General features: G+C 38.8%; 1 long non-coding RNA gene across 1 annotated transcript in view; it reads left to right on the top strand.

Moving 5' to 3' along the window:
• Positions 1-3,855: 3,855 nt before the first annotated feature.
• LOC147572680 (uncharacterized) overlaps positions 3,856-23,951 on the top strand; it is a 35,488-nt gene continuing 15,392 nt past the window's right edge. Inside the window, exon 1 of the long non-coding RNA XR_015245877.1 lies at positions 3,856-4,049. This is a non-coding gene — a long non-coding RNA (uncharacterized LOC147572680). The remainder of the gene's footprint in view (positions 4,050-23,951) is intronic.

Here is a 23,951-nt window from a genome sequence, read left to right as displayed (position 1 = left end):
TTATCTCCACTTTACAAATGAGGAAATGGAGGAAAGGGAAAGGTTACGTTGCTTGTCCTGAGGTCATTCAAGAAAAAGTGCTAGAGCTGGGAACTGAGTCCTGATAGTTGGCTCCAGAACCTGGCTGGCAGGCTGTGCCACCAAAGAGGAGAAGGGAAAAAACAGCCCGGTGTGCTCTGATATGAGAAAACGTATTTCCAAATATACTTAGTGGAGATTTTGGAATCAAACCAAAAGATCCATTTGGTTTTGAACTTTTATAAGATGTTGAAGACTCAGAAATGTTTGTTGAAGGCTGGAGTAGCTTTTTAAAAAATTCCATCAGTGTTTTAAATCATCCAAAGAATATATTGGATACAATGTATTTCAATCTCCTAGGAGAATGTCCACAAAAACAAAAAACAAAAACAAAAACAAAAACACACGTTTTGCACATTCTTGGGTATCAACTGAGAGCCCACTTGTATCACAAACAACTTCATCTACTGAAGGCTTGAAGACAATCTCTTTGTAGAGCTAGCTGAGAGAAAGCATTGAGTAGACTTTTTGTTAAGTTAGAAGCTTTGGTTTGTAAGGAGATCATGGAGCATTTCTGGAGATTCTCCGGCACCTCTGGACGTCTTTCTTTCCTCAGGGTTCTGGGATTCTTCCTGTATTCCTTTCTTCTTCACAGTTGCTACCACCCATGTATGTTTTTCCTCACAAAGCTATCTTAGAAACTACGGGACGCCTGGGTAGCTCAGTTGGTTAAGTGTCCGGCTTTGGCTCAGGTCATGATCTCACGGTTTGTGGGTTTGAGCCCCGCATCGGGCTCTGTGCTGACAGCTCAGAGCCTGGAGCCTGCTTGGGATTCTGTGTCTCCCTGTCTCTCTGCCCTTCCCCCACTCATGCTCTGTCTCTGTCTCTCTCTCTCTCTCAAAAATACTAATAATAAAAAAAAGAAAAGAAACTGCCTCTTCAGCTTTCTCTAGCCATCTTTAATGACCTCAGGAATGGAAGGCCAGAGGCCCCCCCCTTTTTTTTAAGGAATTACTGTTAATTGCTAAGAGGAAACAAACTTGTGACTAAAAAAAAACTGACCAAAAAAATGGAGAAGTAACAAATGTTCACAAAATGTCAACAAGTTCTTTAAGTTATTCCTCAGATTTTACCAAAATGAGTCTGTAGACTGGGGTTAAACTTATTTTATCAGAGTTTATGCTTTTTGCATAATCATTATTTATTGAGCACTTACATTCTGGGCACTGCTTAAAGTATTTTATGTATATTAGTTCTTCATGACATCCTTATGAGATAACTTATAACTTATCATCTTATTTCATATAAGGAAATGTAGGCACAGACTGGTTGGTTACTTGCTCAAAGTGACTTATTAAATAAGAGTCATTCAAACTGAGGTTGCCTGGCTCTAAAGTCTACTTTTTTTTTTTTTTAATGTTTTTAATGTTTATTTTTGAGAGAGAGAGAGACAGAGCACAAGCAGAGGAGGGGCAGAGAGAGAGGGAGACACAGAATCCAAAGCAGGCTCCAGGTTCTGAGCTGTCAGCCCAGAGCCCAATACGGGGCTCGAACCCATGCACCATGAGATCATGACCTGAGCCGAAGCTGGACACTTAACCGAATGAGCCACCCAGGTGCCCTTGAAGTTCATTTTCTTGATCATTGCATTGTGTGGGTCCTCTGGTGTAGCACAAATCAGGACAGATAGTTTGATAAGCAGAAAAGTAAAACAGTCCAGGGGACTAAGTAGAAATACAGTTTAGAGGGCTCTGGTAGGCCCTCTTTGTCAGAATACTTGACAGGATCAGAAGTGCCCAGTGACTGGTCCTCTGCTGTTTTTATAAATTGTATTTTCTCAATTATCCAAAGATGATGAATGTCTGTCTTAAAAGACGATTTACACCTACCAAACAAGGACACTAATGTAACAGCCATAATGTCAAGTGATGTATGTTCCTTTCCAGTGGCTGGAAACTCTCACCTCCTGTCTGGGACTCACTTTTCCTGGTATCCGGGAAACTGGCAAACCAGAAAGTTTATTAGTAAGAGTAGAACTGTGGCAGGAGAAGTAACAAATTGGAGGGATAATATTTCTTTAGGCTCAGGACATAGCCAATTGAAAGATTTTTTTTTGTCTCCCATGTCGGAGGATACAACCTGATGGCTCTTTTTCCCAGACCTGATATCTTCTCCACAGATCAGGGATTCAATGGGCATGTCTAATATTTGTCTTGGTAGCTTTTTGGATGTCTGAAAATAAAAATCTTATCCACCGTCATGCATTAGAGGGGGAATTCTCATTGAGTTCTGACTCCGTGCTCTTCTGAGGATCCCACCATCTGGTTTAAAAGGGAGATGACAGCAGACCACAGTCAAGGTCAGCCATCAGACAAACATTTATTGTGCTTCTTGTAAGTGCTTCACTCTCTCTTGCTAAATGTGTATCAAGAACAGTCCTTGCCCTCACTGTGTAGGTAAGAACAACAAACAGGAAAATCCGTGATGCAAACAAAGTCTAGGTGCCCAGATGCCCAAAAGGTCAAAAGAGAGAAAGATGACTCAAAGCTGGTATAGTCAGGGAAGGCTTTAAAATTATTCAAAAAATTTAGTGGGTTAAATGTAGATTGGTTGAGGGAAGGGATAGGACATCTCAGTGGCATAAAGATCATGAAGGTGGGGTAACTTTCAAGGAGAATGATGTCACTGAATAGAGAGTTACTGCAGGTTAGATAGAGGGGAGCCTGATGATCTCAGACCTTCAAAGGCAGCGACAGAGCTTGGGTATGATGAGTGTGGTATACAGGGTAAGTGTTCAAGGAGGCCAGCCAGGTGGCTACTGTGGTAATCTGCATCTGAGATGCTGAGGGATCAAACCTGAGGCAGGTGGGAATGGACGGGAGGAACTGACCTTAGGAGGTATTATTAGGCCTTTATTTTCAGATGGAGTGAAATAGAAGGACGGGTTAAAAATAACTCTCAGAATTCTCCTGTGTCCACTGATATTTATGTTTAACCAGTTTTTCTTCCCACATTCCCTTCGCTTTCTTTGAGCTCTCTTCCCCCAACCGCATGTAAAACTATGAGGAGTAACATAAGATCAAATATTTCTGATAAACTCTTTTTGGCCAGTTTGTCAATGTTTATCTCAATGGGAAAAGAATTTCAAGAATCAAGGCTGCCTTCTTTGGAACATTAAGCATGTGCTTTTCCCCCTTTTTTCTTCTGTTTCTTTGTTTCTTTCTTCTTCCCTTTTTGATAGGATGTGTAGGTATCCAAAAGAAAAACATTTCATTTCCTTAGTCTACAGCAGAATTATTGACTACTACCTTCTTTTGTCGGTTACACGTTTACTTGAAGATCTCTTGAGTTTCATATAGACCTCCGCACACTGTGTGATTCTTCTGCAAACACTAATAAAAATAACCTGAAGTTAATACTCCATCTTTCATTCAGAAGGATCCCAACATTCTTTACAATGTGTACCGATGTTATTATTTTAATGTAGGCACACTACATTTCCTTAGTGCCTTTCATCTGAGGATCATAAGGAGCACAGCACACATTAATTAATTCTTACAACAACCTTCTGAACTATAATTTGTATGTGTCGCTGGTAGATGAATCACCTGAAGGACCAGCAAAACACAGCCTTTGCAGGGAAGCCTTTGTAGGCTTGGCACAACTTATGTGTAAACAACCCAGTCAAATAGTTCAGAGCGGGACAGGCAGCACCATTTTTTCTTTAACTAAAACCACCAATGGAGTTTCACTAAGAGAATAATTATCCAAATAATGACTTATCTAGGTTTCCACAAGCAACACTGGGACCTTTGCAACAAACAGTACCAGAAAAAAGAAGGAAGTATAGTCTATTAATAGCTACACCCTCAATCTTGTTGTCACTCCCAGGACAAGTGCTTCAGCAACAAAGCAGTTCTTGTCATTAATTGAAGCTTTGATTTAGTATCAACGCAGAGAAAGTGTGCCACCGGCTGACTCATCAACACTTTGCTTCCTACCTAGATTTCCCTAGAGTGTCTTTTCTTCAGGTATGTAGCAGGCCAAGGCCTATTTAGCTAAAGAGAGATTAAATGTTCATTATTGTCATGTGGGATACTTTTTAGAATAAAACAGAAACAAAAATAGAATTTATAGGGGCGACTGGGTGACTCAGTTGGTTAAGCATCTGACTTCGGCTCAGGTCATGATCTCATGGTTTGTGAGTTCGAGCCCCAAGCCAGGCTCTATGCTGATGGCTCGGAATCTGGAGGCTGCTTCGAATTCTGTGTCTCCCTCTCTCTGCCACCCCCCCTCCCCCGCTTGCACTCTGTCTCTCTCTCTCAAAAATAATTAGATGTTAAAAAAAATAGAATTTGTAATGGAAAATATTCACAAGATAATGGACTCTTTCTTTTCTAGGTTGACTTACCAAATAATCAAGGATATATATACCAACAAATGCGTTGCTCAGGGGAACTGATTTTATACCTTTTCCTGTATTGAAAGCTCACCTTTATGCTAGATTTTTAGTACAGAAATTTTCAAATATATTCAAAAGCAGACAGAATGATATAAAGACCCCATGTACTATCACTTAACTCTGTGATCACCTTGGTTCTTCTTACATATTATGGCCAAGAAGTAAACACTTTGCAGAAAGTCCCAGTACCTTGGTTTGGCAACAGCACAGTTATCTCAAAGAGCCTCATGGAATCCCGAAAGCCTAATTTTAATTCCTTTTAAATGAGTTTATGAAATACATGTACATGTACATGTCATAAGGCAAAGTTATGGGAAGATGAGAAAACTATGTCACAAAATCAAACAATAGAATTGCTAAACCCTAAGTAACAATATTACCTGCCATTTATTAAGTCAAGTGCCAGACGCTTTAGTAGGCATTTATCCCAAATGCTGACCTCTTCTTTAATTTTACTAACGATACCATATGGTAAGATTAGTGTCCCTGTTTTAAAAGTGTGGAAACTGAGGCCTGGAGAAGTTAAGTAAGTGACTCACAGTCATTGCTAGTAAGCAGCAGGATTAATGAGTGTCATTACCTGATTCCAAAGTGTATGCTTTGTTTAGTGCTGGTGGTATAGTGGTGAGCACGGCTGCCTTCCAAAGCCTATGGTTTGTTTTATAAACTGTAGTCAAAGGATCTACTGGAACTCAACTCAACAGACATATGTTACTGATGTTAGGAAGGGAAGGAAAATGGTAAACATCCAATGTGATGGGAACATGGAAAAAACCCCACAAGAATTGTTGAAGTTTTAGCAGCAAAGCTAAGTCAATAGAATTAATCCAGTCTACCTTGCATTTGCTCCACTTAAAAGTAGCCTAGAATTCTCGGGGCATCTGGGTGGCTCAGTTGGTTGAGCGTTCAACTTCGGCTCAGGTCATGGGCTCATGGCTTGTGAGTTCAAGCCTCATGTCAGGCTCTGTGCTGACAGCTCCCAGGCTGGAGCCTGCTTTGGATTCTGTCTCCATCTCTATCTACCCCTCCCCTGCTCGCACTCTGTCTCTCTCAAAATTAAATAAACATTAAAAAAATAAGTAAGTAAAAGTAGCCTAGAATTCTTAACATGACCAAATAAATAAATAAAACATTTGCTCAGCAATACAATAATATAAAAGAGTCATAATTGTATGGTAAGGCATAATTTAACATTGCCCACTATCATAATGCCAAGTTAAATCAGAAGTCATGCTAAATAAATCAGCACTAATATATTCTCTAAATTCATTATTAGCTCATGCCATTTAAGTGCAGTGCATTAAAACTAGAACTTTATTGGTTCAGTCATCCTGACCTTTTCTAACAAACTGTCAAGGTGACAAAAAGCAAGTGGGATTTTGTTTGGCATATTTTTTTAACCAAGTTAGATTATAATTGTAACTATGTACTAATAAGAATTGCATAGTTATCTGACAATTTCTATAACAGCGAGACAGAACATCTTCTACTTCATACATTCTCGTAACATTCTTTACTTCATGTTTGACTTCCTAAGGAAAATTACAAGATTGGTTATTTTGCAAAAATTTCTAGTTTTCATTAATTTTGCCAAATAATTCTTTTTTTTTTTTTTTTAATTCTCAAGTTAGTTAACATACAGTATAGTCTTGGCTTCAAGAGTAGACTTCTGTGGGGCGCCTGGGTGGCTCAGTTGGTTGAGCGTCAGACTTCGGCTCAGGTCATGATCTCACAGTCTGTGGGTTCGAGCCCCATGTCGGGCTCTGTGCTGACAGCTCAGAGCCTGGAGCCTGTTTTGGATTCTGTGTCTCCCTCTTTCTCTGACCCTCCCCTGTTCATGCTCTGCCTCAAAAATAAATAAACGTTAAAAAAAAATTAAAAAAAAAAGAGTAGAATTCTGTGATTCATCACTTACATATAATAGCCAGTTCTCATCCCCAACAAATGCCCTCCTTAATGTCCATCACCCATTTTCCCCAACCCAGTCGGCCCTCAGTCTGTTCTCTGTACTTAAGAGTCTCTTATGGTTTGCCTCCCTCTTTGTTTTTATCTTATTTTTCCTACTCTTCCCCTGTGTTCATCTGTTAAATTTCTCAAATTCCACATATGAGTGAAATCATGTGATATTTGTCTTTGTCTGACTTATTTCACATAGCATAGTACCCTCCAGTTCCATCCACATTGTTGCAAATGACAAGATTTCATTCTTTTTAATTGCCAAGTGGTATTCTCTTGTGTGTGTGTGTGTATAATTTTTTTTAATGTTAATTTATTTTTGAGAGAGACAGAGCATGAGTGGGGGGGGGGTCAGAGAGAGAGGGAGACACAGAATCCTAAGCAGGCTATAGGCTCTGAGCTATCAGCACAGAGACTGACATGGGGCTAGAACCCACCAACCATGAAATCATGACCTGAGCTGAAGCTGGATACTTAACTGACTGAGCCACCCAGGCGCCCCTATATGTAATATATACTATATGTATATATACCCTTGTATATATATATACCCTTGTGTGTACGTATGTGTGTGTGTGTGTATATATATATATATATATATATATATGAATATATAATATATACCACATCTTCTTAATCTATTCATCAGTTGAAGGACATTTGGGCTTTTTCCATAATTTGGCTATTGTTGATAGCACTGCTATAAACATTGGGGTGCATGTGCCCCTTCAAATCAGCACTCCTGTGGCTTTTTTTTTTTTTTGAATAAAGGACCTGGGACCATTTTGTACTCAGTTTCTATTGCTCAGTACCTTCTTTTATTTTTTATTTTTTAAATGTTTATTTATTTATTTTGAGAGAGACAGCATGTGCACATGAGTGGAGGAAAGGCAGAGAGAGAGAGAGAGAGAGAGAGAGAGAGAGAGAGAATCCCAAATCCCAAGAAGGCTCTGTAGTGTCAGTGCAGAGCCTGACACGGGGCTTGATCTCACGAACTGTGAGATCATGACCTGAGCCAAAATCGAGAGTCAGATGCTCAACCGACTGAGCCACCCAGGTGCCCCAGGACTTTGTAAAAATATATATATTTTATTAGAAACAATTGTTTTATTTTAACTTGCATCTATCTTGCTTCATTAAAAAATGCAAAGTATTTATTACATACACACAATTTTTAAAAAAATCAAGGAGCACTAAATAAGTTATAAAGACAAACAGCAGTTTCTTATCTCACCCCTTTAGACTTCCTCCCAAGTGATTGTCTCAGAAAAAAATTCTTTTTAATTTTCTCCTTTAAATAATTTTAGCTGTTTCTTTGTATGTAGCCATGACTTCCTGGCATGGTAGATGATAACAAAGTGACACATATTGGTTGCGTACCTTACTATATGCCAGACTCTGCTCTATGTGTTGGGGATGCCAGAGGTGACAAAACAGACAAATCCCTGACTTCTTGGAATTTACTATCAAGTAGATTAAATCCTTTTTACAATCCCTCCACCCACTCCCCACATTTCCAATATAATTATCATAATTTTTAGTTCCACTGATCTATGTTTATATTACACCTATATACATATTAATCATTTCAGTACTCCAAACTACCATGATTATATTTCTTATTTTTGCACTTCTTGAGTACTTTTTTTTTTAACATTTATTTATTTCTGAGAGACAGAGAGAGACAGAGAACTAGTGGGGGAGGGGCAGAGAGAGAGAGGGAGACACAGAACCTGAAGCAGGCTCCAGGCTCTGAGCTGTCAGCACAGAGCCCGACGCGGGGCTCGAACCCACAGACTGTGAGATCATGACCTGAGCCGAAGTTGGGTGCTTAACTGACTGAGCCACTCGGCGCCCCTTGAATACTTTTTTTTTTAAATGTCTATTTACTTTTTAGAGAGAGAGAGAGAGTACAAGCAGGGGAGAAGCAGAGAGAGGAGGGCAGAGGATCTGAAGTGGACTCTGCACTGACAGCAGCGAGCCTGACGTGGGACTCAAATTCACAAACCATGAGATCATGATCTGAGCCAAAGTTGGTCATTCAACCGACTGAACCACCCAGGTGCCCCAAGAGGATCTCAGGCAGGCTCCATGCTGTCAGTGCAGAGCCCAACGAGGGGCTCAACCTCACCAACCATGAAATCTTGACCTCAGGGGAGATCAAGAGTCAGATTCTTAACTGACTAAGACACCCAGGAGCCCCTTGAGTACTTTTAAAATAAAATAAAAATAAAAATAATAGGACTTTAAAATTGCTATAACGCCTCAAACAGATGCACAGTGCACCTATCATCGGTTTTCTCCCAGTGCTCATATATAACAGGAAAGCAACCAGTTCTCTCATTTGAAGCCTCTGTCTTGTTTCAATCTATGTTGATTGTTCTGCAGGCCTGCTTCTTTGGCCATTGCATTACACTGTTTCCTGGATTCCATGCCCTCCTCTGTTTCGACCTATGTCCCTTTTCTGTTGTAGTACATCCTTAGTCAAATCTAGAGGACACACAAGAAATTAACTTCTGGGTCCTTAATACATGAAAATCAGTCAATCAATTAAATAGCACCCAACAACTTGTAAGGACAAATAGTTGTTTCTTGTCCCACCCCTTCAGACTACCTCCCAATGATTGCCTTAGAAAATTACCTTTATCTTTAATCTATCTTCTGGATTGAAAGGAATTTTTCCTTCAGAATTCCGAGAGCATTGCTTCATTATCTTCTACCTTTCAGTGCTGATAACAGAACTATGATGTCGTTCTCTTTACTGTTCCTTTGAATAGGACCCATCTTTTCCTCTCTAGAAGCTTTTAAAATCTTCTCTTTATCTCTGGTGTTTACAGTTTCACAACGACAAAACTTGGTATGAATATTTCTTCATTCCTCAGAGTACCTGGATTTTTTCTACTTGTAGACTCCTGTCATTTGGGTCTGGGGAATTTTATAGGATTATTCCCGTGATAGTTTACTCCTCTCTAACTACTCCCTCTGGCAGGAATTCTACAACTTGGATTTTGGCCTTTCTGCATCGATCCTTTCATTTCTTTTATTTTCTCTTTTCTATCTTTCTCTGCTTTGTGGGGGATTTCCAACTCTTTCTCAGCCCTTCTAAATATGTTACTATTTTGGCTATTATATTTGTAATATATAGGATAACTTTCATGTTCTCTATTTTTTTAAATAAAATTCTGTTTTGTTTTGAATGGTTGTCATATAACCTCTTCTCTGAAAGTTTTGTAGTTTAAAAAGAGTTTACTTTTCACTACATTGTCTCTGTCTTCTCTGGGTCCCTTTGCTCTATTTACTTAGTTTAGAATGATTAGACAAGAGTCAGTTATTTCATGGGGGGGTCACAGGATTCCCCCCCTCCCCCCACCGGGGGGCTATTCAGTTTCTGTTCTGCAGAGTCAATTTCTATTACTTTATTTGATTTCAGTTTTTCAAAAACTTGTTAAAACTTTTTTTTTATTTGCTGTTGTTTCTTCTCCCATTCTCTTAATTTTAGGGGGAGTCCTAGAGAGGAGAGGAGCTATATCCATATGATCAATCTGCCTTTTTAGCCAGAATCTACTGGAAAAATGTAAAAGCTCTCAAAAAGACAGTTTTTGGATGACTCTTGATGATTGTCACCAACAGAGATAACAAGATTTCCAGAAGCAATCTTTAAATCTCACTTTCAAGTTTTCTGTGTCAGCCCATTAGCTCAGTTGGGCAGAACATGGCAAAATAATGCCAAGGTCATGAGTCTGATCTTCATGAAGGTCAATCAGCCTTACTTAATTTCACGAGCTTCATCATCTCCCCCAACACAAAGTCAAGAATGTTCTTTTGGATAGCCACAAAATGGGCAAGGAATAATCTAGCTTTCATTTTCTGCTACTGTTAAGACTCTGTGTTCTAGGGTATTTCTGCAACATGCTTCTACAGGAACTTAAAAGGGGAAAAAAAAGAGAGAGAGAAGAAAAAAAAACATTGGCAAATTAAAGGGAAACGGTGGGAAAAAAGAATACAGACAGTATCACTATAAATCAGTTCACTTCTCCTAGGGAGAAATCAACCGATATGTTTTCCAGTGTTTCCCCAGAAGCAGAGTTTAGACGGCAATTTGTGGACAAAGACTAATCGAGGGCTACTTTCTGTGACCACATTGTAAGGGAGTGAGGGCAGCGGTGGGGGGGGGGGGGGGGTCGATTTTTGATGAAGCCACACCAGAGGCCTCAGCTGATCTCACAAAAAGCTCTGGAGCCGAAAGTCCTTTCAGAGTTGTCCTGCCTTGAGACCAGGGGACCAGATTTGTAACTTCACATTGACCTGTTATTGGATGAGGACTACCCAGGAAGGGAGCATGAACTTCTGCAGAAGTTCCAGCTATCAGCTGACAGCAATTTCCAGAGAGTTTTGGTTTTGAAGTTGTGAGTCAGCGGTTAGTATCCAGGCAGATGGTAGAATTCACTATACCATACAGAGTACTGTCCTCTTGAAAGTTCAAGAGCTAAAATATTGGTTCTATTTTCCATGTCTCCTAGATCCTTATGAGAAGAGGAGAATGAGCAGTACACAGCAGAAGTGCAACTGTATTTGAACTGAGAAGGAACAAAGGATCTGTTTAGTCCATAACCCAGATAATTAGCTTCCAAGAAACAAAATTAGTGGAATAAACTCTCGGGGCGTTGAGTATTTTATTTCACATTACTTTTGCATTTTGTGCATTTTGAGTATATTTACTATGGTTAACAATCATCCTTGGGTTTTATTTTATTGTTTACTTTTAAATTTTTTAATGTTTTATTTTTGAGAGAGACACAGTGGGAATGGTGGAGGGGCACAGAGGGGGACACAGAATCCAAACCAGGCTCCAGGCTCTGAGCTGTCAGCACAGAGCCCGACATGGGACTCGAGCTCACAAGCCACGAGATCATGACCTGAGGCCAAGTCAGATGCTTAACCAACTGAACCACCCAAGAGCCCCTCTTATGTTTTAAACATGAAGCCAACGTTGCCATGTTTAGGTTTATGGGGTTAAATTAGGGCAAATTTCAAAGACAATAGTTCCAGGAAAAAGAAAAACACTCAGAATGTATTTTAACTTCAGTGAACAGAGCACAAAAAAGTAATAGTCAAAAATTCTCATTAGTTTTCACTCTTTATGGAGGAAGAGGAAATTAGTGACTTAATTATATTAAAATAGCTAAGTCTTTAAGCATATATAGAGAAAAACTTTTTTATTAGTACATTGCTTTAATATATACAGCAGGATAGGGGCTTCTGGGTGTCTCAGTGGGTTAAGCATCCCACTCCCACTCAGGTCATGATCTCTCGGTCAGTGAGTTTGAGCTCTGGGTGGGGCTCTGTGTTAACAGCTCAGAGCCCGGAGCCTGCTTCATGTTCTGTGTCTCCCTCTCTTTCTGTCCCTCCCCTGCTCATGTTCTGTCTCTCTCCCAGAATAAAATTTAAAAAAAAATAAATATATATGCATATATATACAGTAGGATGTATAGTACTCCCCATACTTTATGCTCTAAAATTGTGTTTTGTTGTCAGTAGAAATATATTTAATGCTTTCAAAAAAAAAAAAAAACAACTGAGGAAAATAGGATATCTGCCAAAGAACTCTCATCTCCAGCCTTCCTTTTACTCTATCTCTCTCACTCTTGCCCTCTTCCTAGGCTATTGCTTATACATGTTATTTTATCTCTAATAATTGCATTTTAGTTCTTGGAAAAGGTAGAGTAATTTGATAACATCTCTTGAAGCATTTTGTCAAAAAGTCAGAAATTTAGTTTTTTCTAAGCAAGCATATGTCAAAACCATTCAAGGCAAATAGCTAAATGAAACAATGGTTTGAAACTTTAATTCTGTTGTCTCAAGCTTCAAGCCTGTGGAAAACAGAAGGTGAAGGAAGAAAGGGCACCCTCACAGCCTAAAAATCTTTTTCTCCTTGTTGTTGGGAAACTGAAGAAAATTAGTCAACTAACCCAAAACTTTAAAAGAGGGAGGGAGCAAATTTTTGTCAAGTGGTGAATTAATGAGTTGCGTATGGCAAGACGCAGAGACCAGTGGTGGCTGAGTCACGTGGAGGGAACAGCTGAGTTTGGATTCCAACCAGCAGCTGAATTCAGTGTCATGTGGTCATTGGGAACAAAGGCAGTTCATTTCTCTGTGTCATAATCAAGGCTAGGGAGCTGGTTTTAACATCATCTCAGAGAATTTTCAAGAAACTACGGAGGTTAAGCTCATTTAGTTGGATTCTGTTTCAGATGCTCAATGGTTCCTGCCTTTGTGTCAGCAAGGGCTCTGTCACCCACAAAATCTTAGAGCTATAAAATTCTAAATGCACTCTAGGATGGACAATGAAAAGTAAGTTGTCCTCCCTTCTCTGTCCTTCAGACTTCTCATTCCCTTCCCAGAGGCATTGTTTCCAGTTTCTGATATATTTGCCTCTAAGGTATTCTAAAGTGTCAATTTAAAAAATCTACACTTTGCTTTCTATCTTTCCTGCCACCACTACTTGTCACTTAGAATCACTATAATAACCTTGAAAATGAATTTAGTCTTATGAGTTTATAGTAAACCTTAACAGCTCTTGATGATTAATCACTATTTCTTAAAAAAATATTTTAACATTTATTTATTTTTGAGAGACAGAGAGTGAATGGAGGAGGGGCAGAGAGAGAGGGAGACACAGAATTAGAGGCAGGCTGTAGGCACTGAGCTGTCAGCACAGAGCCTGACCCAGGGCTCAAACCCATGAACCATGAAATCATGACCTGAGCGGAAGGTGTAACTGACTGAGCCACCCAGGTGCCCCAATTTCAACTTGTTTTTAAAGTGATCCTAAACAGGGGTGCCTGGGTGGTTCAGTCAGTTATGCATCTGATGTTGGCTCAGGCCATGATCCCACGATTCATGGGTTTGAGCCCTGAGTCACCCCTGGAGCCTGCTTCAGATTCTGTGTCTCCTTCTCTCCCTCTACTGCTTGCTCTATCTCTCTCTCTCAAAAATAAATAAACATTAAAGAAAATAAAAGTGAATCACAACAAATGTATATGTCCTTAAATTTCCTCTGGGACAGATTTCTATAGTTTTCAGGGGTTATATGTTGAAATTTCTTTGGGGGCTCGGCAGGAAATCAAAATATGTAACAAGACTGGGAGAAGCCAGCAGGGAGTTATAGGTAGTGTACGACCTGAAATGCCTAGTCTAAAGGTATCTCAATGACCAAGAATGTTATGTTATGTACCTAGTACAACTGAACTATATAGCTCTGTGATCCTTCATTATACACTCTACTCTTCTTAAAAATCATGAATATACTTACCCATCAGCAGCCTTCTATACCTAGCCCATTTTCCTAATTCCTTAATAATTATAGAGAGCAGCTCAATAATTTCAGAATCCTGATAGATAATTTGGTTGGGTCCCAAGTATGGAAATGTTATTTTTATTTCATAAGACAGAATCACAGAATGCTTAAGGACACAGACTCTGAAGCTGAGAGACCTGGGTTTGAGCTTTGGCTTGTACATTAGCCAGATACGGCAAGTTCCCTATCCCTTTGGAAACTTAGGTTCTAATTTATCTATAAAATGGGAATAATAATAGTTGTTTTGAAGATTCTATTAGATAAGGTGGATTAAGTGCCTAGCACAGTGCTTCAAGGCACACCTACTTGGCACTCAAAAATAATCTCAATTATCATTACTTCAAAGACCTTGATACAAACTTTACACTTCTTTGGGCTGGAATTCCCTCTTAACGAACTTTTTCAGACTTGTTTTAATCCAAAGGCCATTTCTGATAAAAGGTAGAAGCAAGATATTAATTGATTCATTCAATGATAAATATTTATTGAGTAATTTCACACGACAGGTACAATTCTCGACAGAATATTGAAGATGAATTTCCTCTTCTTGGGGAGTTTGCCTTGGAGTGAGGGAGATGGACAGCAAACAAACAAATTAATTAGTATAGGATACAATTTCAGGTACTGACAGGTGCTCAGATATAAAGGGAAGCAGAGCAAGAGCCTAGAGTGTGAAGATGGTGGCATTAGAATGTTGGTAGAATATTGATAAATCACAACTGATGGACACTTGGTTGACACAAAGGCAGAAACAGTGAATTGCATTGCCACTGGACTCAAGAAGTAGGGTGGTTCCTTTTTCTTCACACCCTTCTTAGCATTTTCTCACAAGGCTTAGTTTATTTTGGTTCCACCCTTTCTGATAACTTCATGTTGGATCCAATCTCTCATATTTGCTCTCTACTATAGACCCTACTTTTTGTCTTTTGTATTTTTTTGTTAGGAATTAAGATTACAATATGTTGTACACCTGAAACTAATAATGTTATATGTCAATTACGTCTCAAAAAAAACCCCACAAAAAAACAGCCATAATAGAGGAACAGAAGAACACCACCACCAACAACAACAACAAAAAAAATTTTTAAAAAAATCGAGATCTTCAGAGCACTTCCTGAGTAACCACAGTGACTTCTTTGGGTTCTGCTTGGTGTTAGTCATCACCAGAGACGTGTGCAAATGCTTCCCCTAATACTTTGCTGATGATTACTATAGACATGTAGCCAATCCATGGACCATATCTGGCTTCTCCCTGTACTAACCTTGAGATACAAATCATTTTTGGTCACATTCCCAAAAATAAATCTCCACAAAATACTGAGAAGGGAAGTCAGTTTTTACTAAAGATTTCATGAAAGGAAAACCGAAGAGTCACAGGCATACCACACAACAGATAACTTTAACTTCCTGGTTGAACATTTTCCCCTTCCCCAAATGCTACCATCAGCCACAGGGTCTCTCACTCTTTCCTATTCCTTCATATACCCTCTTCTTAGACAGAGTTAACTTAGCACTTTTCAACTTCTCCAAGTTGTAATTGTCAACCTTCCCATAGGAAGCGTCACCTCTCTGAATGGATTTAGCAAAGCAAGTCTGTCCCTAGGAAGGAATTCTCCTGCTCTCTTCCCGTAGTCATCTTATTTATATGTCACATTCCCAACTATCTTTCTCGAGGCCAAATCTTTCTTATGAACTCTTGTTCTCTAGATCTAGTTGCCATTCTTCTTCTCTGCTTGGATGTCCCTTAGGTACTTTATTCAACCATGCCTCAAAGCAAACTTAAATTCTTTCCTGCCTTTCCAAGTCTATTCCTTTTCTATGTCTGCTATAGAAAGCAGAAAATGGCACCAGCAGCCACCCAGGTACTCCAAGGCAGAAACCTGGGAACCATCCCTGACTCGTCCTTTCTCACAGCTTCTGTGTTATCACTGCCCCCATCCATCCAGCAGTTAATCACCAAGTTCTTTTGAGTCTATTTCCTGAGATATTTTCAATTTCTTTTCATCACCACTTGTCATAACAAATGGGTTCCCTTCTGCTCAGAAATTTACCACAATGCTCTATTGTTCGACAAATGGACACTAACATGAGAACACTTTATTATGATGAAAGCGTTGTCAGTTTTCCTCTTAAGAAAGCCATTTACACCTGATTAATTTGTAGAGATACCTTTCACTACACCCTCCCTCTCCTTCTCCTTCTCCTCCTCCTCTTTCTCCTCCTTTTTTTTTTTTATTCTTCTTTTTCTACTTCTTTCTGGCGTTTATTTTACTGAAGATACACATGCCTCTAAGGAAAAAAATAGTTTCATAAGGTTTAAAACTAAAACAAGCAGTCCCTATCCCATCTCACCTATTTCTCTGTAGAGGCAGCATTTTTCAGTTCTTTAATTAATTCATTTGGTATCTATATACATGCTGTCTTTCTAATTTTGACTTTTGAGCTTTGGGTCTTATTGGCATCTCACTGTGATAAAATGTTCTATTATGATTATATAAAAACTACTAACAGCTAAATCAAGTAGTAAACTATGATAACCATTCTTGTACTACTTTTTATTTCCCTTAAAATTAATCACTGCCTTAAAAAAATTTTTTTTTAACATTTCTTTATTATTGAGAGACAGAGCATGAGCATGGGAGGGGCAGAGAGATAAGGAGACACAGAATCGGAAGCAGGCTCCAGGCTCTGAGCTGTTAGCACAAGGATGCAGGGCTCGAACTCACAAGCCACGAGATCATGACCTGAGCCAAAGTCGGATGTTTAACCGACTGAGCCACCCAGGGGCCCCAATCACTGCATTTTTGAAGCTTATGCAGTTAGTTTTCTATATACTAATTAGTATTTCAACCCTCAACTCTTTGCCAGTCACCCAAATCTCTTCTCCATTCCTTCAACTATAACATTACATATCCTTTCAACTTAATCTTCATGGTAAAATGTCCCCAGAGTGTTTTAACCTGCTCTGGTGTGGACCAGTTGTCCACAACATGCCATCCTTGGATGGCCTTTCCCCAGTATCATGGGAGTTCTCCTCACACCTCTTCTTGTGTGCCACATATTCCTCTTCCTTATTTTATTTTTTCCCCTAATTTTGGTGAAACACACATATCAGTAGCTTCCTAAGAAAGAGTACATGGTAGGTTAGTTTTTGAGACTTTGCATGTGTGACGATATCCTTAATTTACTCTCATAGCTAATTGGTAGTTATGTATGTAATTCTGGGTTTGAAATTTCTTCTTTTCAGAATTTTGAAGGGTGGGGTTCTCCATTGTTGAATAGCTGTCATTGTTGCTGAGAAGCTGTATTGGTTTTCTATTTTTTTGTTTACAAATCACCACAAACCTATCAGCTTAAAAGAATATCCATTTATTGGATCACAATTCTGTAGGTCAGAAATCCGAGCACAGTTCTCTGCTCAGGATACACAAGGCTGAAATCAAGGTATTAGATGGAAAGATTTCTTTGGGGAGTCTGGGGAAAAATTCACTTTTAAGCTTCTTCAGGAGGCTGGCAGAATTTAGTTCTTTGTAGTCATAAGACTGAGATCCCCATTTCCTTGATGGCTGGAAGGTGGGGAGAGACCTTTCTCAGCTTCTACAGGTGCCTGCATTTCTTGCCATGTAGCCTCCTTGTCTTCAAAGCCAGTTATGGAGACCCTCCTTTGTGAGGAAGAGCCCCATCACTTTTAGAGGCCCTTTTAATGCTGATTAGGTCAAGCCTTTCTTTTTAAATTTTTTAAAAATGTTTATTTGTTTTTGAGAGGTGGGGAGGAGCAGAGAGAGAGGGAGACACAGAATCCAAAGCAGACCCCAGGCTCCAAGCTGTCAGCACAGAGCCTGAGGCAGGGCTCCAACCCACAAACTGTGAGATCATGACCTGAACTGAAGTCAGACGCTTAACCGACTGAGCCACCCAGGTGCCCCAGGTCAAGCCTTTCTTAAAGTCAATCTGTACCATATAACATAACCTAATTATGGGGTCAAATGCATCATATTCATGGTACACATATTCATAGTACACATGTACACACAGGATGGGAAATCTTGCAGTTATATTTCTACCACAGAAGTCCAAAATTATTCTAACTCATGATCTGTAGTTTATGTCCTATTTTTACCTCTGGAAGCCTGGAGAATTTTTCCTTATCTTCAGGTTTCTGAAATTTCATGATGTGCCTTCCAATGGGTCTATTTTTGATTGAACTGCATGCTATATAAGGTTTTTCAGTCTAGAAAATCACATCTTTCAATTCAATTTGAACATGTTCATTGATTATTTCCTCCCTTTCATTTTCTCTGTTCTTGTTTTCTGGAACTTTAATTATTTAAATTCTGGTCCATCTGGATTAGGCCTTTAATTCTTCTCCCTCCTCCACGTTTTCTATCTATGCTTTTTGCTCTACTTATTTTTTCACAGCATCATCTTCCAGATACTAAAATTTTCATTTAGGTTCTCAAAGGTTAATTTACAAGAGCTGATTTTTTAGTTTGGTTTTGTTTGTTTGTAACATGAATGCTTTTTTTTTTTTTTTCAATGTTTATTTATTTTTGGGACAGAGAGAGACAGAGTATGAACGGGGGAGGGGCAGAGAGAGAGGGAGACACAGAATCGGAAACAGGCTCCGAGCTCTGAGCCATCAGCCCAGAGCCTGACGCGGGGCTCGAACTCACGGACCACGAGATCGTGACCTGGCTGAAGTCGGATGCTCAACCGACTGCGCCACCCAGGCTCCCCGATGAATGCTTTTTCTATATGGCATCATGTTCTTGCTTTATGGATGCAATGTTTTCTCCTATTTTTTTGAGGATATTAATGAGGATTTTTTTTTTTTTTAAGTAACCTTCTGTCCCTATAGTCTTTTTTCCCTTTAGGTTACTTCTGCATATTTGTTAGAGGCTTTCCTCAGAAAGCCTGATAACTGATCCTTGCTTATCTGTCTGAAACCACAAAAAGCTGATTGTAAGCTCTGAGCCCAAGATAAAGTCTTGTCAACTGGGAAATTTACTGTACAGAGACCTGCTTTTGACTATCATGTTAAGGAACCCCCAATGCTGGTATTTTTAGGCCTTTCCTTTTGGACATCTCAGACAGTCCTGGAAAGACATCTCAAAGTCTTTCAAATCTTCTGTCTAGAGGCTGTTGGCCAAGTTTTCAACTTCTTGGAGCTGAATGGGGGAAAGAACTGAGGGTGTATATTCCTGGAGGCGTGTCAGGAATTCAAAATCTTCCATGTTTTGGCACCAACAATGTATGTCATGGTTTTCTTTTCTGTTTTTTAAAGGTTTATTTATTTTTGAGACAGAGAGTGTGAGTGGGAGAGACCCAGAAAGAGAGGGGCCCAGAGGATACGAAGCCAGCTCTGTGTTGACAGCATCAAGCCTGATGCGGGGCTCAAACTCACAAAAGGTGGGATCATGACCTGGGCTGAAGTTAGACACTCAACTGACTGAGCCACCCAGGTGCCTCTATGCCATGGTTTTCTATATTTATATCCAGTAGAGTGCTTAGAATGTTCTCCTTCCCCCTCATCTTTGTTAATTGAATTTCTACCATTCTTCAGATCTAAGCTCAATTGACCTGTCTAGAAGTAATTCTCCCCACTTGTGTAATGGGTTAAACTATGGTTCATACCACTCATAGTACTTTAATCACACCTGCCTTGAAGTATATATAATTGTTTACTTATCTCTTTACTAGGGACAAACGCATTGAGGGCCATGACTATGTCAATACAATGGAGTCTCCCATCAGGGTATCCTGCCTTTACAGGCTTTTAACAAATGCCTGTTGAATGAGTGTCAGACCAGAGAGTGATTACAAAATTACATCAGTATTTTCCAAGATGTGTCTCTACTGATTCTTTAGGACTTTCTGGAGAAACATTTTTGATCTTATTCATTTGGTTTTAGAGACATCATTCAGAAAAGTACACTGTGTGATTGGAAATGAGACAGGAATACAGAAGTGTAATGGCCCACCATCTTCTTGTGTCAGTCAGGTAACTCCCACACAGAACTGTAAAAGTGTCAAATATATAGATATTAAGATAAAGCTTTTTTTTTTCCATTTCCTTTTCTGAACCACTGCCAAATTATTGTCAGAGACTTCCATAACAGCAGGCACTACCAATTCTAAAATAGTTTGAAACCAACCAGTAGCATTAGCTATTTTATGGGTAGTTGACAATACATATAAGATGTCCAGTCAAAAAAAATTTTTTTAATGTTTATTTATTTTTGAGAGAGAGGGAGAGACAGAGTGCGAGTGGGAGAGGGGCAGAGAGAGAGACAGAGAGAGGAAGACAGAGAATCTGAAACAGGCTCCAGGCTCTGAGCTGTCAGCACAGAGCCTGATGCAGGGCTCGAACCCACAAACTGTGAGATCATGACCTGAGCCGAAGTTGGATACTCAACCCACTGAGCCACACAGGCACCCCCCTAGTTGTTTTCATTCATTCTGCATTTGTTCAAATACAATTCGATCTGAGCATCCTAATCCTGTTCTCCAGGAGAGACTCTCCCAAAAAACCTCCTTTTTCATCCTAGAAAACCCTTTTCTCAATGTTAGTCATGTAGACAAGTGCCTGGTATATCAGAAGAACTTTTTCCTTCTATCATTAATTTTTGTGGAGATGTAACCTTCTTTCTCATTACCTCAATTTTGTTTTGTAAAGATGATAAAGAGAATGCTGTAAATGTTAATCCTTAAAAGTATTTTTTTTTAAATATCTTGGAAGAAGTAACATCTAGAAATTAGGTTTTACCCTGCTTTCTGATGTGTTGCAGGAATCATGGTAACAAACTAAAACCTCCTCACATTTACTTTCCTGCCAGTTCTTATTTAGTTTCTCCTTATCCTCAAGCCTCAGCAAAAATTTCATCCCCTTTTCTACTAAGTAATCTAAGTTAAGTGCAAACCAGTTTTGGAAATATAAAAAAGATGAATAAGTAAAACTTGTAATCCTATCATTCAGAGAAAACAATTTATTACCATTGTGGAATATCTTCTAATTCTTTTTGAGGGCACAAATATATACATATTTGAATTTAAAAATTATTTGTGAAGTTAGATCAATATCTTGAATTTTTAACTTAAAAATTATAGTATGCGTATTTTCTCATGTTATAATTTTTTCAGGAGACAGTATAGTTAAGAGGTTAGCTCCTAGAGTCAAACTTTTCTCTGGGTTCAAATCTTACCTCCCCCACATATTAGCTATATGATTTTGCATTCCACAGTCTGTTTATGCCATAGTCTCCTTATGCATAAAATGGAGATGATAATGAAATATCTATTTCAGAATTTCTTTTTATTAAATAAATTACTATATATTAAACACTAGAACAATACCTTGCACATAGTAAATAAATGTTTTTGAATTGGAACATATTACTTTACTATTTGGATATACTATCATTTATATAATTGATCCCTTTTTGAACATTTAGGTTGTTTCCAATTCTTTGATATTGTAAATAGCACTGTAATGTATCAATATCCTTATGCTTACATCTGTGTACATTTACACATCTGATTATTTGTTAAATTCCTAGAAATTATGGGCTATAGAGTAATTAATTTACTATTTATTATTTCTCCCTCTACTTTTTCTCCCCCAAGAGTAAGCTCTATGAAAGTAGAAAATTTGCCTTTCTTGTTTAGTACTTCATTTCCAGTATCTAGAAGAGTCCCTGACACATAGTAAGGACTTGATAAGTCCTGTTCGTTGAAAAGAGTATATCTATTTTAAGAATCTTGCCAAATTAATTTCCAGAAATTAACACTTCTTCAGAGTGTGTGAGTACCAGACTCATGACTCCCTTTTCCTTTTGACAATGTCATTTAAATTCTTCACCTAAAGAATCATTGAAGGGCACCTGGTGGCTCAGGTGGTTAACCGTCTGACTCTTGCTTTTTAGTTCAGGTCATGATCTCATGGTTGTGAGTTTGAGCCCTGGGTCAGGCTCTGTGCTGACAACTCAGAGCCTGGACCCTGCTTCTGATTCTGTGTTTCCCTGTCTCTGCCTCTCCCCCGCTCATTCTCTCTCTCTCTCAAAAAATAAATAAACATTAAAAAAATCTTTTGATATCAGCATCCATGGGGGGTCATTAGTCTTCTGATGTGATGTTTATCATCTGTCGCTAATTGTAAGCTTGTTAAAGAAGGTGCCTAGCCTTGTACTTTTTCTTTCCTCCTCAATGTTTTGTGTATAGAATGTTCTTTTGCTGTAATTAGTCCTGTTTTCATTGTGATCATTCCTATTTTCATGACTACTAGGGTAGGACAGGACATATTGGTTCTAAGTAATAGCAACTAACAAATTTTAAGGATATGGAGTTTTTTCACAAAACTCAAGGACAAGAATGTAGTGAGAGACTCTGGAAGGGTGCAGTAGGCTCTAGAATGAAGAAATCAAAATGTTTCTCTTCCTCATTCTCTCTGCAGATCAGCTTTTCCCATTTCTCCTGCCTCTTGGGTTTTACATGTTACAGTTCCAGCCATGTTTAGAGACTAACCTCCCTATTTTGAATCCTAATTCAGACTTTCTGGGGCACCAGGATTTCTGAGATAGAGAATTTGATTGGCCTGACTTGGTTTGGGTCAAGCTTCCAGTCTAATTAATCTTGCTATGAGAATAGGAATTATGTAATACAACATGGCTACCAGGTGCCCATTTCTGTGAAAGGAGGATCAGTTCTGAGAGAAGGGGGATAATTAGTTTGAGCTAAGCAGAAACTCCTAAAAGCACTTGCCATAATAATCTTACTCAAATCCGTTCCTCATCTGAATTTGTTGGTTTACATAAACTTTGTGCATCTTTAGATCCCAGAAAGAATCTCCAATCTTAGAACTATAAAGATACTTGATAGTCCCAATTATTTTTTTTATCTCTGTCTTTCTTGAGAACTTATTTTCTACACTTAGTATTTGGTATTATATTAAGCAATAGGTTATTTTCTAATGGTTTTATTCAGGGAGCTTTTGATTTCCAAACTGAGTATGCAATCAGAAGTGGAGTAGCATCTCTCAAATTTCATTTCTATATACTTAGAAGGTGTTCAGTTAATATTTGGTCAATAGAGGACAGTATGGTACTAGCACAAAAACAGACACTAAAATCAATGGAACAGAATAGAGAACCCAGAAATGGACCCACAAACACATGGCCAACTAATCTTTGACGAAGCAGGAAAGAATATCCAATGGAATAAAGACAGTCTCTTTAGCAAATGGTGCTGGGAAAACTGGACAGCAACATGCAGAAAAATGAACCTGGACCACTTTTTTACACCATACACAAAAATAAACTCAAAATGGATGAAAGACCTAAATGTAAGACAGGAAGCCATCAAAATCCTCGAGGAGAAAGCAGGCAAAAACCTCTTTGATCCTGACCACAGCAACTTCTTACTCAACACGTCTCTGAAGGCAAGGGAAACAAAAGCAAAAATGAACTACTGGGACCTCATCAAAATAAAAAGCTTCTGCACAGTGAAGGAAACAATCAGCAAAACTAAAAGGCAACCAACAGAATGGGAGAAGATATTTGCAAATGACATATCATGTAAAGGGTTAGTATCCAAAAATCTATAAAGAACTTATCAAACTCAACACCCAAAAAACAAATAATCCAGTGAAGATATGGGCAAAAGACATGAATAGACACTTCTCCAAAGAAGACATCCAGATGGCCAACTGACACATGAAAAAATGCTCCACATCACTCATCATCAGGGAAATACAAATCAAAACCACAATGATAAAACCTTACACCTGTCAGAATGGCTAAAATGGACAACTCAGGAAACAACTGATGTTGGCAAGAATGTGGAGAAAGAGGACCTCTTTTGCACTGCTGGTGGGAATGAAAACTGGTGCAGCCACTCTGGAAAACAGTATGAAGATTCCTCCAAAAGTTAAAAATAGAAGTACCCTACAACCCAGCAATTGCACTACTAGGTATTTATCCAAGGGATACAGGTATGCTGTTTTGAAGGGACACATGCACCCCAATGTTTATAGCAGCACTATCAACAATAGTCAAAATATGGGAAGAGCCCAAATGTCCATCAATGGATGATGAATGGATAAAGAAGATATGGTATATATACAATGGAGTATTACTCAGCAATCAAAAAGAATGAAATCTTGCC

Source organism: Puma concolor, chromosome E4 (genome assembly GCF_028749965.1).
Source record: "Puma concolor isolate L17-30 chromosome E4, mPumCon1.1.hap2, whole genome shotgun sequence".
Taxonomy (NCBI): Eukaryota; Metazoa; Chordata; class Mammalia; order Carnivora; family Felidae; genus Puma; species Puma concolor.
Note: the sequence above shows the minus strand (reverse complement) of the source record. Positions and strands in the feature narration are given on the sequence as shown.